Below are 13,818 nucleotides of genomic sequence, written 5' to 3'. Positions count from 1 at the left end.
ATCTATATAATATCAAAATTATAATTATTATTATCATTCCACATTCACTGAAGAAAAATTAATTCCTTTCAACTCCACTGCACACATCTTCATGGTCTAGTTGGGGTCCCTGCTGTGCTAATTGCCCTCTAATCAGTTACTGTTACATAATCGCTGATAAGCAGCAGATAAGATGGGAGTTGTATATTGGATTTGGGGGGGACACTTATATGGTAGTGAAATTATTATTTCGATTCTAACACGACACACTAGTATCAACAGTGTTAGAAGAAAAATGGTTACTACTTTTTATGACCGTGGTACACACCTGGATAGGATAACGTCATTGCACGCCCGTCGGTTATTGCAGAATAACCCGCGATAGATTTTGCTCTACACGTATGTATGTTATTTGCTGGTTAGAATTTTTAATATAACAAGTTTGAAGCGTAGTACACTAAAGAAAAACAGTGGTGTCGCACTATGTGAGCCGCGCCATGAGAAAATCAACATAGTGGCTTTGCGACTAGCATGGATCCAGACCAGCCTGCGCATCCGCTGCCCAAAGAAGTATAACTCATGCTGTTCACTTTCAAAGCAATTAGAGAAACCGTTCGTAAACAACATGGATCCTGACCAGACTACGCGGTCTACGCAGGTTGGTCTGGATCCATGCTGGTCGCAAAGCCACTGTGTTAATTTCCTTATGATGTGGCTCATGTATATTATAGATATTTGATGAAAATGTTTAAGAGTTTAGAATAATTGCTGATTTACGTAGTGTTAAGGCGATGTCAAGATGCCAAGATTGTTGATCGTCAATTTGTAAAGTTGGAATTGCTTTGTATACTCATATACCTTTATGTATGGTGTGAGTTTAATAAAGTGCTTGTTCTGTTCTGTTCTGTCAATAAAGTGATAAAGTTTCGGCCACACGGTCTAGTGTCACATGTGATACGCTTTCTGTACGCATCTGCATACTCTGGAAACCCTAATCATGCTGATAATGCATAAGGGAAAAAAGGGATGACACTGAAAAGTTAAATGATTTGAACCGTGCCATGAAAAACCAACATAGGCGTTTTCGACCAGCAGCCGCGCAGTCTGGTCATGCTGTTCGCAAAACGGTTTCTCTAATTGCAATAGACTTTGAAAGCAAACATCATTGACCTGACCAGACTGCGCGGATACCAGCTGGTCTGAAACCCATGCTGGTCGCAAAGCCACTGTGTTGGTTTTCTCAGGGCGTGGCTCATTTGTGTCATCGTAATCAAATTCATGGGACAAAATAAAGGTGAATATTTTTTTTTAAATTATTAATGGTTACATTCTTTTCAGTACCTGATGCACTATGTTGACTAGGTAAATCTCTGTGATTTATATGGGAATGGAATACTGTCTGTATGTAAAAAATGTACAATTTCAAAATTGTACATCTTCAGGCGTGTAGGAAGGCCTAAGGAAAGTGGATTCACCAAAAAGGCGAGGGATATGGACGGCTTAGTCCCCATCGGGTCAGGACAGACCCCCCCGGCAAAAAAAGGGTTTTGCAGAAAATAATATAATATTTAAAGCTCTTACTGTTGATAAACCGATTAAAATTTTACAATTTATGGTAGCCTCTAATTGAAGAAACCTTATAACCAATAAAAATTTTTAAGCCTTATAACCCAATTTTAGACCATGATTTTAAAAATTAGGAGACAAAAGCTCGCACCCACTTTACATTTCGGAAAAGATGGTCATCGGTTTTTACTAAATTATTTTAACTTTAATTTTTAGAACAGAATTTTAAAGAGATTTTGGTACAAATAAAAGTCAGAAATCCGAGCCCTTTGTGTTTCCATTTTTCGGCAAAGGCCGACTCTGATTTTATCCAAATTTACCAATTTATCGAATTTTCTCAATTTTAGCAAATTTTAAACAGTATAATCTTTAATTCTAAAGAGAACTAATATAAATGGCCTCAAAATAACTTTTTGAAGGACACAATTAAGAACATTACAAAAAAACATTAAAAGTTAGGCCAAGCATTCTTTTGTGTATGTGTTAGGGGACCTATGGTGGCATACAAGCGCACGGTCCGGGACACCGGCCACCATAGGAAAGTCCAGCGGGATGATTTACACACCGCAAAAATTTTGGCGATAGTGTATTCGTTTTTTAATATTATCACCTGAAACTTTCAGCACCGCTAGAAAATTTAAGGCAATTTTGATAAGATAATACAAAATGTTTCAAACAAAAATAATAGAAACAACCGATTTTTTTTTATATAAAATTACCTGTAAAAATTTCATACGCGCGATCGTAAATAGCTATTTCATTTTATAGTAAATAAATGTAATACATTACGGGCAGAAGATATCAAAAACAGAATAGTAAAATCTTTAATAACAAAAAATGGCAGCATTTTAAAAACATAAGAGTGAACAGTGTTGTCAAACAAATTTCTGTTAAATTACCTATAGCTGCATCGTTCGTGTATAGTTTATAGCGGATTTTAATAAATTTTAAATAAATCTTTGTTCTTAATTTTATTATGTTGTTTTTAATGATAAAAAGCAGAGTATAGACAGTCCATGGCCGTGGCAGTTGTCCTCTTGGATGTATTGTGTCTAAGTCAGGAAGGGAAACCGCGGGATTCCTTGTGGATGAATTCGAAAATTAATAACTTGCATACAGTATTAAAACATTTTTGTAACATCTATTTGAAATTTGGAACTCTGGAAAGTAACACCTAAAACATTAAAAAAACAAAACAATAAAACCACCATCAATACCCAGACATGCATGGCCGTAGCGACTACTGAGGCAACCGAGGCACTTGCCTCTCTCAATTTTTCTGCCTCTTCTGCCTCTGTCGATTTTTCTGCCTCACTTGCCTCGGTGGATTTTTTGCAAGGCGACTATTTTTTTGGGATCCAGGTTTTTGTTTTGCCATAGCTTTTATGAATTACCACCGTTCTTCAAGAATCTGATCTCGGTTTAGAAAGTATTATCGAATAAATTTTATAAAAAATATGGAACTAACTATAGCATATATCTACGACGTCCACAACTGTGTATTGTTCAAAGTGCGCATTTCAGATTAGTATTTTTAATAACTCAGCAGCATCCGAAAATACCAGCGTAAACTGTAATTTTTGTAGATTTGTAAATTTCGAAGTAAAAAACAGGGCTGTAGCTTGACCCACTTTGTTTGATCTTAAATACCCATACCTCAATCTCCTCCCCTCAATAAAAACTGTTACAAATCATCGCGTAAATTATGCATCTATTTTTGGACTCCCCACTTACGAGGAAATGTTTTAAAAAAATATAAGAACTCGATTTTCAGTCGTTCAATTAAAATGTTCTACTTTTAATGTTATTTATAAGCTAGTTCAGCGAGTGATAAAACATTCGGTTTCATATGCATATCTGAAACTATGGGATACGGTCAAAATAAATGTTTTATATTTACCTTATGCTGATTTTGATACTCCTAATCCTACTGCTTAGTAAATATTACACAATTGTTATTCATATAATAATTTCTATTGTAGTCGCGCACTTTAATTTCACTGTAAATGTTCACCGTGCTCAAATGTGAATGATACCATACTAGTTTATGTCAAAATAAGTTTTACCACTATTGCAAAAAGTGGATGACAGATAAACATAATTTGATATCCTTTCATGATCCTTCCAACATTCAGACACGTCAAAGAAGAAACTTTAGTAATCTTCAAAAGATTCATCAGATACAATGGCGGTCAAAATATGTTTACTGTGTAAAAACGACAGTATATCATATCAGATACATTTGTATCATAATCGAAACATTGCGGCTAAATGCAAAAAAAGTTTTTACAATACAATGGAAAAATTGCATTTAAATGTAAATAGCGACATGAATGCTGCAAACAAAGTATAATGCGTTTCAGTTGCTTGGATCACATTACTATATTATATGCACATAAGCTGCAGCGTCATTGCATTTATAAAACAAAATGAGAAAAAAAGCTGTTGACAGCTGCTTTCTAATGATATCAAGAGACAGAAACTTCCTGTTGCACGTTTATACTTACCATTCCTTCAAAATTGTACGGGTATTTTATACTAATAAAATGTTGTTGGTTTTTTTTTTGCAATATATTTTTATTTCCAATAAATACAGCACATTTACAACAAATACATCAGTGACAGTTTATTTCTTTTCAATATTGATAAACAAGTACTTTCTTAATTAATCTTCATTTTATTTTTATTATATATGTCTATATTATATGAAAAATGTGATAAAAAAAGGAGGAGGGTAAAAAAAACATTAAAGGAGAGAAAGGAAAGAAATGAAAAAAAAGGGAAATGAAGATTTGGATGTTCTCGATAGAATTTATATACTGTTATTGATGGAAAAATGCATTTTTTTTTAGCTCATACAAAATGGTATTAAGACAGCTCATATTATTTCTCCAATACTATCAAAAACTGACCATTTTTGCCTGTGTTGTTCTATTTTGTTATGTATTGTGGCTATTTCCTGTTCTATTTTAATTTGTAGTTTCAAATATAAAATAAAATTGTCAAAGACAGGTAAAAGTTTTCTATGTTTCACCTGAAAAATATAGGATCAGAAAGTTTATTACATTTCCATTTTACTAATAAAAAGTTATGATACTTGAATAGCTGCTTAAAGACACTGATTCTGGTATGCCTGGTATGTGGCCTATGGAGATGATAAGGTCTGCGTATTGGCGATAAGGGCCAATACACAAGTCAGGACCATTGGTAGACTTGCTTCTGTTTATCATAATAAGAACAGAACAGAACAGAACATATTCTTTATTTCCAGTAACTTAAACAATATAATGTTTCTCGTTACATAGCATCAGTATAGAGTATATTTATGTGTCACTAAGGACGGTGAACAAAATCAGATAGTGAAATAAATACATGTGCTTATAGAGGGTGAACTAAAATAGCAACCGTAACATGTGATATTTACTTACAGTATACAATATATGAATGCAAAGCAAATGGAACATTGTTGTCGTCGGAGCTATGGGTACAGTACTAGCATTGACATACACCTAGATAAGTAACCAGTGAAATAATTAAGACAAAACAAGTGACTATCATTTTCGGTGCTATGCTGATAAAGTTGCCGAGTATAATACTGTGTCAGAATACAAATGCAGTAGTATGTCGAGTAATAATGATTAACGATACTAATAGGTACTCACATATAAAATAACTAAGAAAATATAGAAATGCGATAGGCCTTACCGAAACGAAAATGTAAGGATAACCAGGCGCGTACGACAAACGGAGAACAAGCACGGATACATAATACCTAAACATGCCTTGTAGAAAAAAAACAACAACAAGGCATGAATAGTTACGAAGAGTGTAAATAACTAGAAAGTGCTAATATATGCCGCAGTATGACAAAAGAGAGGTACCTTAAGTGGATATATGCAGCACTGGTACGACTGCATGACAAAGTAACCATAGCTCCGGCTACAGATATAAATAAAACTATATACATCAGCAGATCATGATGTTTGTAAACATGAAGGTAATGTCAATAGCATATTATATTAAACTCCTACTGTATAGCTACAGAAAGACCTTTTCGTAATATGAAAGCGTTATAAATAAATTTACTAAGCTTCAATAAAGCTGAACGTTGAGTATTATGCATTAGTTGATTAAACTTGTATACACTAGGTCGACGATAATAATATGGCTTGATATACAATTTCCTAATAGTGTCATATACTGGACATTTAATAATAAAATGGTACTCATCTTCTATATCGCCGCATATTACACAATAAACAATATCTTTGGTTATGTTCAACCCTGTTAGCGCCATAACGGCCAGATTCGATTCTTAATTGATGCGATGAAAGGCGAAGACGAGAAAATGCAATTCTAAGTTTAGGTGATAAGAAATCTAAATAGTTTTCAAATCCAAATGTAGTTTTAAACAACTTATATGAACATAAGCATCTGCTATTGTTAATACCATTGTAACAATTTTGTACAAAGTTTTCAATCACTCTATTCTTGAATACAATATGGAACGTATTAAGATCCACAATATCTGGATTAATCCATACATACGAAAACCCGTAACTATCCAATAAATGTTTAACGTTAGATGCCCAATTCGTTCTACCCATTTCAATATCACTTACTAAAGAATAATATAAACTTTGTATAAAAATATTATCAGACTTAACAACCTTCAACCAGTATTTTATAATACGTACATATCTGTTTACATATAATGGGTATCTGCCTAGTTCGCTATAAATACCATAATTACAAGTAGATGTCTTTACATGAAGAAGCAATTTACAAAATTTCATATGAATTCTTTCAATTGGTTTTGATTTACCAAAACCCCATATCTCACTGGCATAGCATAATGCTGACGTAACAAATGAGTCAAATAATTGCAAAATAGTACTAGGTTTAAGAGATAATTTACTAATATTATTTAGCAGAACGTTCATAGCTTTAAGACCCTTTCCAGCAATTGTTTCTTGATTTGATAGAAATGTACCAGTATAATTAAACACTGTTCCTAAGTAGTTATAACTGTCAACGACTCCGAGGGTCTTATTGTCATAATACCAAACTTCATTACGTCTAACTGGCCCACGCTTTCTAAAAACAACTATTTTACTTTTATCTGGGTTAACTTGTAAACCCCAGTTTACACAATATTCTTTTAACAAATTTAAACGATTTTGTAAATCCTCAGGATTCTTACCAATAATGACCATGTCATCGGCGAACAACAATAAAATAAAAGTAAACTCATCTAAATTGAAGCCGTTGTCGACACCGTCAATCAAAGATAACTCTATGTCTTCTAGGAAAAGAAAAAAGAACGGGCGAAATTACTTCCCCTTGTTTTAAGCCCAATGAACATTCAAAAAAATCCGAATACGTCTTACACCCCCGTATACAGGACTTAACTTTAGAATACATGTCTCGAATAATACGCAGAGTTTTACCAGCAATTCCTAGTTTATATAATTTGAACCACAATCCATTATGATATATACTATCAAAAGCTTTCTGAAAATCAATAAAAGCACATGATAGACGGCCATTATTATTTAAAACTTTTTGAATGAGTGCATTTAATACAAAAATGGCATCAACAGTCGAACGACCCTTTCTAAATCCAAACTGAGCATCACTAAGTATATTATCACTTTCAATCCAGATATTAATTCTTTGGTTAAGGATACCTGTAAATATTTTCGAAAAACAACTAACTAATGTAATACCTCTATAGTTACTGGCTAATTCCGGATCGTTTTTCTTATGTAATGGTACAATTATGCCTTCCATCCAACTATCAGGAAAAAGTCCTGAATTCAATATACCGTTAAAAATATCAACCAAATGTGATGCTAAAATATCTGATGTCTCAATAAAATACTCATTTAGTAACTGATCAGCAGCAAAAGACTTATTTTTTTTAAGAGTATGTAAGACCTTCATAATTTCTGATACCGTAATCGGAACATCTAACTCTTCGAAAATACAATCATCAACATTAAAATCGTGATTATTACAAAAGGTTTCAGCGTCATTATTAACACAATTAGGTAAATTATCATTCAGTGTCGAAAAATAGTTATAAAACACATCAAGCGAAATATTGTTACCTGATGATTTCTTATTACTTTTGAAAAATTTCCAAAAATCTTTTGGTTTGCTATGTCTCAAACGTTCAATATCTTTTATGCGTTGAAACTCATAACGCCTTTTCTTAGATTTTACAAGACGCTTATAAACGCCCTTTAAAGTACACATATTAGACCTATTTTCATCAGTTTTATGGCAATTATATCGATTGACTGCAGCCAAATAATTATTTTTTGCAATCTGACAGTCATTATCGAACCAATCAGCCTGTTTGCTCAATTTATTTGATACTTTAGGCCGATTAGACACTGTTACATTTTTAGTAAATAAAGGGTCTGCTACACTAAGCAAAGTATTCGTAAATTCGGAAACACAAGCATTTAATGCAGCTCTGTTGTTAAAATCAGTATTTAATGTTATAGCATTGAAATCTGCAAGCTTTGAAATGATACCGTTACGAAACTGATTACGTAATTCGTCATTCCACTTTATACTCTTTCTTTCATACTTATCATTATTATTCAATGTATTTGTGTTACAATATAACGAAAAGTTGATAGCTGCATGATCAGACAAATGGGAAAAAGGCTCAATGCAAAAATCCGCAAGTGTACCAAAACATCGTTCGTGCGCAACCAAATAGTCAATAACACTAGCCCCCGCAGGGCATGCATAAGTATAATTGCCTACACAAAAGTCTTTTCCAAGTCTACCATTAACGATACGCATCGAACAAGATTTACATAAATCAAGCAACTTAATACCGTTATTGTTGTGCGCAGAGTCCATTGATATACGGTCCATCGGTATATCCGGACAATAGTCATCATTGTCAATGAAATTCACTGATCTATCATAAGCAATATAATCCCTTCTGTCCCCATTTCCGACCCTTGCATTCCAGTCACCAACTATCATGACGTCACCACGTGGTTCAAATTCATGAATGTCATATTGAAGCAGTTCAAAAAAATCATCTGTTATCATGTTGAATGCTGGCGAATTTTCGACCCAAATATAAATTCCTGCTAAGTATATGTCATTTTTTGTATTGAAGAAATTTTTATCAAGCCGCAACCAAATTATAGTATCATGGTGATTCTTAACGATTTTAACTCCTTTACTAATAGAATTTTTAATATATAACACTAGGCCTCCACTGTTCCTTTTAGCCCTCCTATTCTGGTACTTTCTATAGAAATTATAACATTTATAACCATCAATATCAAAATCCGACTTCGAGTTCCCCCATGATTCGTATAAAAAGATAATATAATGTTTCGATAAACAGTTCAAAAAATCCTCATCTTCAAGTTTAAAACGATTCAGGCCGTTAATGTTCCAAGAATAAATAGAGAGTTCATCCTCAACGCGCCCCTAATCTGCTGCCCTATCCCGCACCGGAACTCCGTTGACATACAATGTGTCATAACTGATCCACGCTGATTTGCCTTCACGTTTGGCGGCTTTGAGTTTGGGTATCAGCTTTTTTCTGCGTTCCATAATCTCGGGCGGATATTGCTCATGCAAATAGAAGTTGGTTCCTTCCAGTTTACTCTTCAAACGACGAACGATTTCTCTATCCTTAAATAATGTAAATTTAGCAACAATATTGCGTGGCCTGCGAGATTGATCACTCCTAACCGTGTTACGCTTCATGCGATGCACCCGCTCAAATTTTATTTGATCCACAAGATCAGCTGCCATTTTAAGTTTATCAGTCATAAACTCGCGTAACTTTGCCTCAGTTTGCACGGGAGATTCGTCCGAACTTTCCGCTATGTTACCAAAGATCAAATTATTCCTCATGCTTTGAGATTGTAAATAGAACATATCGTCCTGTAATTTGACCTTTTCTGCGTGTAACTGGGTGATTTCACTCTGTGCCTGAGAGAGTGAAAATTCGAGGTTATCGACCTTGCAGTCAATTTCAGTGATTTTGAAATTACTGTTTTTGGTGTGCTCTTCAATACGAATCCATAGTTTTTTAAGCTCGACATCAAAACTGTTAATTTTTACCTCTAAATTGTCCAGAGCATTCAACCTCTCATCTACTCGACATATCTTGGATTCAATACGTTTCAGGAATTGCATAATATCCGTAGAATCTGTACTATTACTATCACCCTTGTCCTTGACGTTCTGGCTCTCAGTCACCTGTGTCACTTTGGTGACCTGTGTCTGACTGCTTGCAGAATCCATATCGCTATGTTCAAATACAGAATTGTCTAGTTCAGGAATTACAGAAATAGAATCATCGTGTAACACTAAATTGGCTTTGTGCAGAGCGTCACTCAAACTAACACTGTTATTTACTGTTACCTTAGGCGATCCGCCATGACGCGGGGTTTTCAAATCCGTTTGACTGCTATTGTCACTACTATGTTTCCGTTTTTTATCATTTAAATCACAAATGCCGGTTGCCATAAGTAATACATTGACTAAGACACAACCACTTTAACTTTTAACGATAAAATTTAAGTCCAAAACATAGTTGATTCAATGAAAAAGACACTTTTATTTCCAATCTAATGACCAGTGGCAAAAACACGTCCGTCCATTAGTGATCACGTGACACCTTTTCATAATAAGCTACTGTATAGCTACTGTGCAGTAAATAAATTGCAGGTGATATTTCTCACCTTTAAAGCAAATCAGTTCTCACCTTTATAACGAGTTTAGAAAGCTTGATTGAATTAGGGCTAAATAAACAAAGTGATAAGATACAACAATGTTTTATCATATTTTTAATAAAGTAAGTTTTTTAACAATTACATCTCATTATTGCTGTTTTTTATTATCAAAAATATAAAAAAAAAATGCATTCAGACACATAGCTTTTAGAAGTAATAAATTATTGTGTATTTTGAACAATGATATATCTTTATTGCTGGATTTTATTATACATAAAAGAAAGTTAACATTATTTAGACAACACAAGAGGAATTAAGCATTTTTAATATATAACATCCTTCTGTCTATATACCTTCTTTATCTATTAAAAATGCAACTGAACGCTTCTTTAATTTCTAATAAAATCCAGCAATTATCTTTTTTTTTTTTCGTTTTTATTTTGTTACTTTTGATAAAAAAGATCATAATCATTGAATAAACAAACTTGTAATTTCTCTTACTAAGTTTTGAATAATTATTTTATAGTGAGAAATGCTTTGTTATAAGAGTTATAATTTAATTGGCCAGGACATTACTCAACATGACTGAGCAATACCTGTAGGTGAACGCTACGGCATGATGTAATGTATACCTTTATGCACCTGTCAATATTTTGCCCGCCCGGGCATACACGGGACTTTAGACAGAAGACCATTCCCGACAGGCGGGAATTTGACAAACATTTGATGTACCAACCAGGCTCTAGGGTGGGATTTAGACAAAAAAGGTTGTCTCTAGGGTGGGGATTTAGACAACAAAATGTTTGAAATGTAAAATTACCCTGGGTCAAAATTGCCAAATAAATAGTCCATTAATCTAAAATCATCGATGATAATGCGCATAAGTTAAGGTGTGGGTTTGCTAAGATCTACATATATTTTCCTTTGTCTTTCGGTGGATATTTACTATAAAACAAACTCATTATTGATCGAATAGATTAAATTACAATATAACTCTAACGTAATTTATATTGTGCAGTCATGTCTTTTTGCCCTACGTAGAGTGCGCATGCACGAAAATTGTTTCCCGTTGCCAAGGAAGTAGCTCTCTGTAAAAAGGTCTATATTTACTAATTTTGGCGGTAACCGCCGCCCATAGTAATGTTTTTTCTTTTAATTATAACAACAGCGCAACGAAGTGTGTTTTTATCAAATATCCTACTTTTCTTGGGGGGTCCCTAACAAACCCTCCAATGGGGGAGTGTGGGACACAATCTCTCTAACTAACCCCTCTGACTGTCGTCACTTTGCTTTACCACTCAAATTTACCCAACAACCATGAACAAACGCGCGTACTCAATTGCCTCACTAAAATTTAATCTCTCTCTACGGCCATGGACATGTTCTAAAACTAACACCCGGGCTTTGATTAAGGCCCCTTTTATCAGCTTTGAATTAAGGCCCCTTTTATCATATATAGTACACTAATTGCGATTTGGAACACATCCAGTCTAGATCTAGGATAAAGATGTAAAACAAAGAAATAAAGAATTTAAAAAAACGGCAGAATTATGTGGATTCGCGGGCGTACTGGCGTATAGGTAGCTACGCGCCTGATCTTTGAGATTATAAGTGTTGAACAACAAAAACCTACCGTCTGTGGAGGGCTACAGCCCCGCGGTTACCCTCCTGGCTTACACATAAGCCACGCAAGGAAGACTTCCACTGCCCATGAACTAAGTCTATGCACTACTACATTATTTAATAACTTTAAAACCTTAAAAAAATTATAACAACAATTTATTTACATCCGATACATTTTCATACACAGGTTTATTTTTAGATTACACGCCACGCCTATAAATTATGTCATATCGATAAATATGTTACTCCATGTAGGCTACTTTACTATTCGCATTATGGTTAACGATTTCGCTGTACTGTATGTATTTAAATTGATGGCAGTTTTTAATTATTAAAGATTTTTCTATTCTGCTTTTTGCCTTTTCTAGCCGAAAGTTCAAATTTAATGTTCGCATTGATTTCAAGTTATTTTCTTTTAAGACATAATAGCTATTTTCGATCGTGCTGTATGAAATTTTACCGGTAATTTTACTGAAAATCGGCCGTTTTTATATAATTCTGTTTAGTTTAATGTTTCTAGCTATATCTATCCTTTATCCATGTTGAAAGTTTGAAGCAATTATATTGGGTAATAACAGCTCTACACGCGTTTCCTGTGTACGGGACACCTAAAATTCGCTGTATAATTCTTAGCTAAAATTTGCCTGTTTACCTGTTGCCTGTTTTCGGTTTCCTGTCGTCGTCTGCTTTTTTACTGTACGTTCCTATGCATTTATACTTCTTTCTTATACCTTTTACCCTGCTCTGTATGTTGTTTATGCCACCATAGGTCCCTAACATCTATCTACAAATGCTGGCCTAGCTTGTTTAAAATTTGGTTAAAACTGATAAAATTTAATACAAGTTTAATAAATTTGGTAAAATCAGAATCGGCCTTTGCCGAAAAACGAAAACACTGTTCATTATGTCAAAAGGTTTAAAATTTTACTTTAGAATTATATTAAAACTAATAAGATAAAATCAGATGACCATCCTTACCGAAAAGATAAAGTGTGTGCAAGGATATGTTTCCTGTTTTTTATTTTTTTATTTATTTTTTTTATTTTTTTAAATAATAGTCTAAAATATTATGTATATGTTTCAGATTAGAATGATATAAAGTTTTTAAATAATAAGAAAGTTTAAGGCCTTTTAACTATGTAATATAGAACATTGTAAATAGGGGAGACCGGGGATAGTTGTTACATTTTTCATATTTTATATTGTATCGGATGAATTATTTAACCGATTTTGTCCAGCTTATAATCTTTGCAAAGCTCATTCATTGCAATTTTCAGATTTGTACTATTAATTCTAAAACGAAGAATATTTCTATCCGATAAAGATAGTTGTATCATGTTGGTGAAATGTAACAACTTACCCCACCGTTGGGGTAAATTGTTACAATAAGCAATTTTACAATTTCACAAAGTATTTACATTTTTACAACACAACAGGAAACATACAATGCTTTCTGATCTGTTTATAACATGTATAACACAGCATTTTCATTTCACAAATGAATCATTTCATAGAGCCTTGGAAGTTAAACAAAACCTTGCGAATTTCAAACCGTACAGGTCCATATTCTATTTTTTTTTCAGCATTAATGCAAGCCTGAATAATGCTATAGGCCCCTACTATTTACTGAAACTGCTTCTTGTATTTCTGTTGTATCTATTTGCATGTATATAGGCAATACAATATGGTTAAATCAAAACAACTCTTCCATTTCTCCATCATATCCACAATGATGACAAATAGGACGTTTACATCTGTTTACATTTTTCTTTTGTTTTGTTGCTTTCTGTTCTTTAGTTTTGAGCACTTGTTTTGTTCATTTTTAGCAAATTTTCCACAGTTTCATGGTGAATTCTTATTTTACTATGTTAGCACTCTTTTCGGGCGTATCTGTCAGAAGAGCTCTTTTACATTCTTTCGCCAT

General features: G+C 33.6%; 1 protein-coding gene across 3 annotated transcripts in view; it reads right to left on the bottom strand.

Annotated features, from left to right (window-relative positions):
- Positions 1-12,068, bottom strand: part of LOC123537493 (uncharacterized) — a 38,486-nt gene extending 26,418 nt beyond the window's left edge. The window contains exon 1 of one of the 3 annotated variants that reach the window (XM_053528036.1): positions 11,905-12,068. The gene's annotated coding sequence lies outside the window, so the exon portion shown is untranslated. Of the gene's footprint in view, positions 1-3,445; positions 3,601-11,904 lie in introns of those variants that run through there. The other 2 variants (XM_053528035.1, XM_053528034.1) reach the window with 2 other exon arrangements.
- Between the last annotated feature and the right edge of the window lie 1,750 nt (positions 12,069-13,818).

Source organism: Mercenaria mercenaria, chromosome 17 (assembly GCF_021730395.1).
Source record: "Mercenaria mercenaria strain notata chromosome 17, MADL_Memer_1, whole genome shotgun sequence".
NCBI classification, from domain to species: Eukaryota; Metazoa; Mollusca; class Bivalvia; order Venerida; family Veneridae; genus Mercenaria; species Mercenaria mercenaria.
The sequence above is the reverse complement of the archived record's forward strand: the minus strand, read 5'-3'. Positions and strand labels throughout refer to the sequence as shown.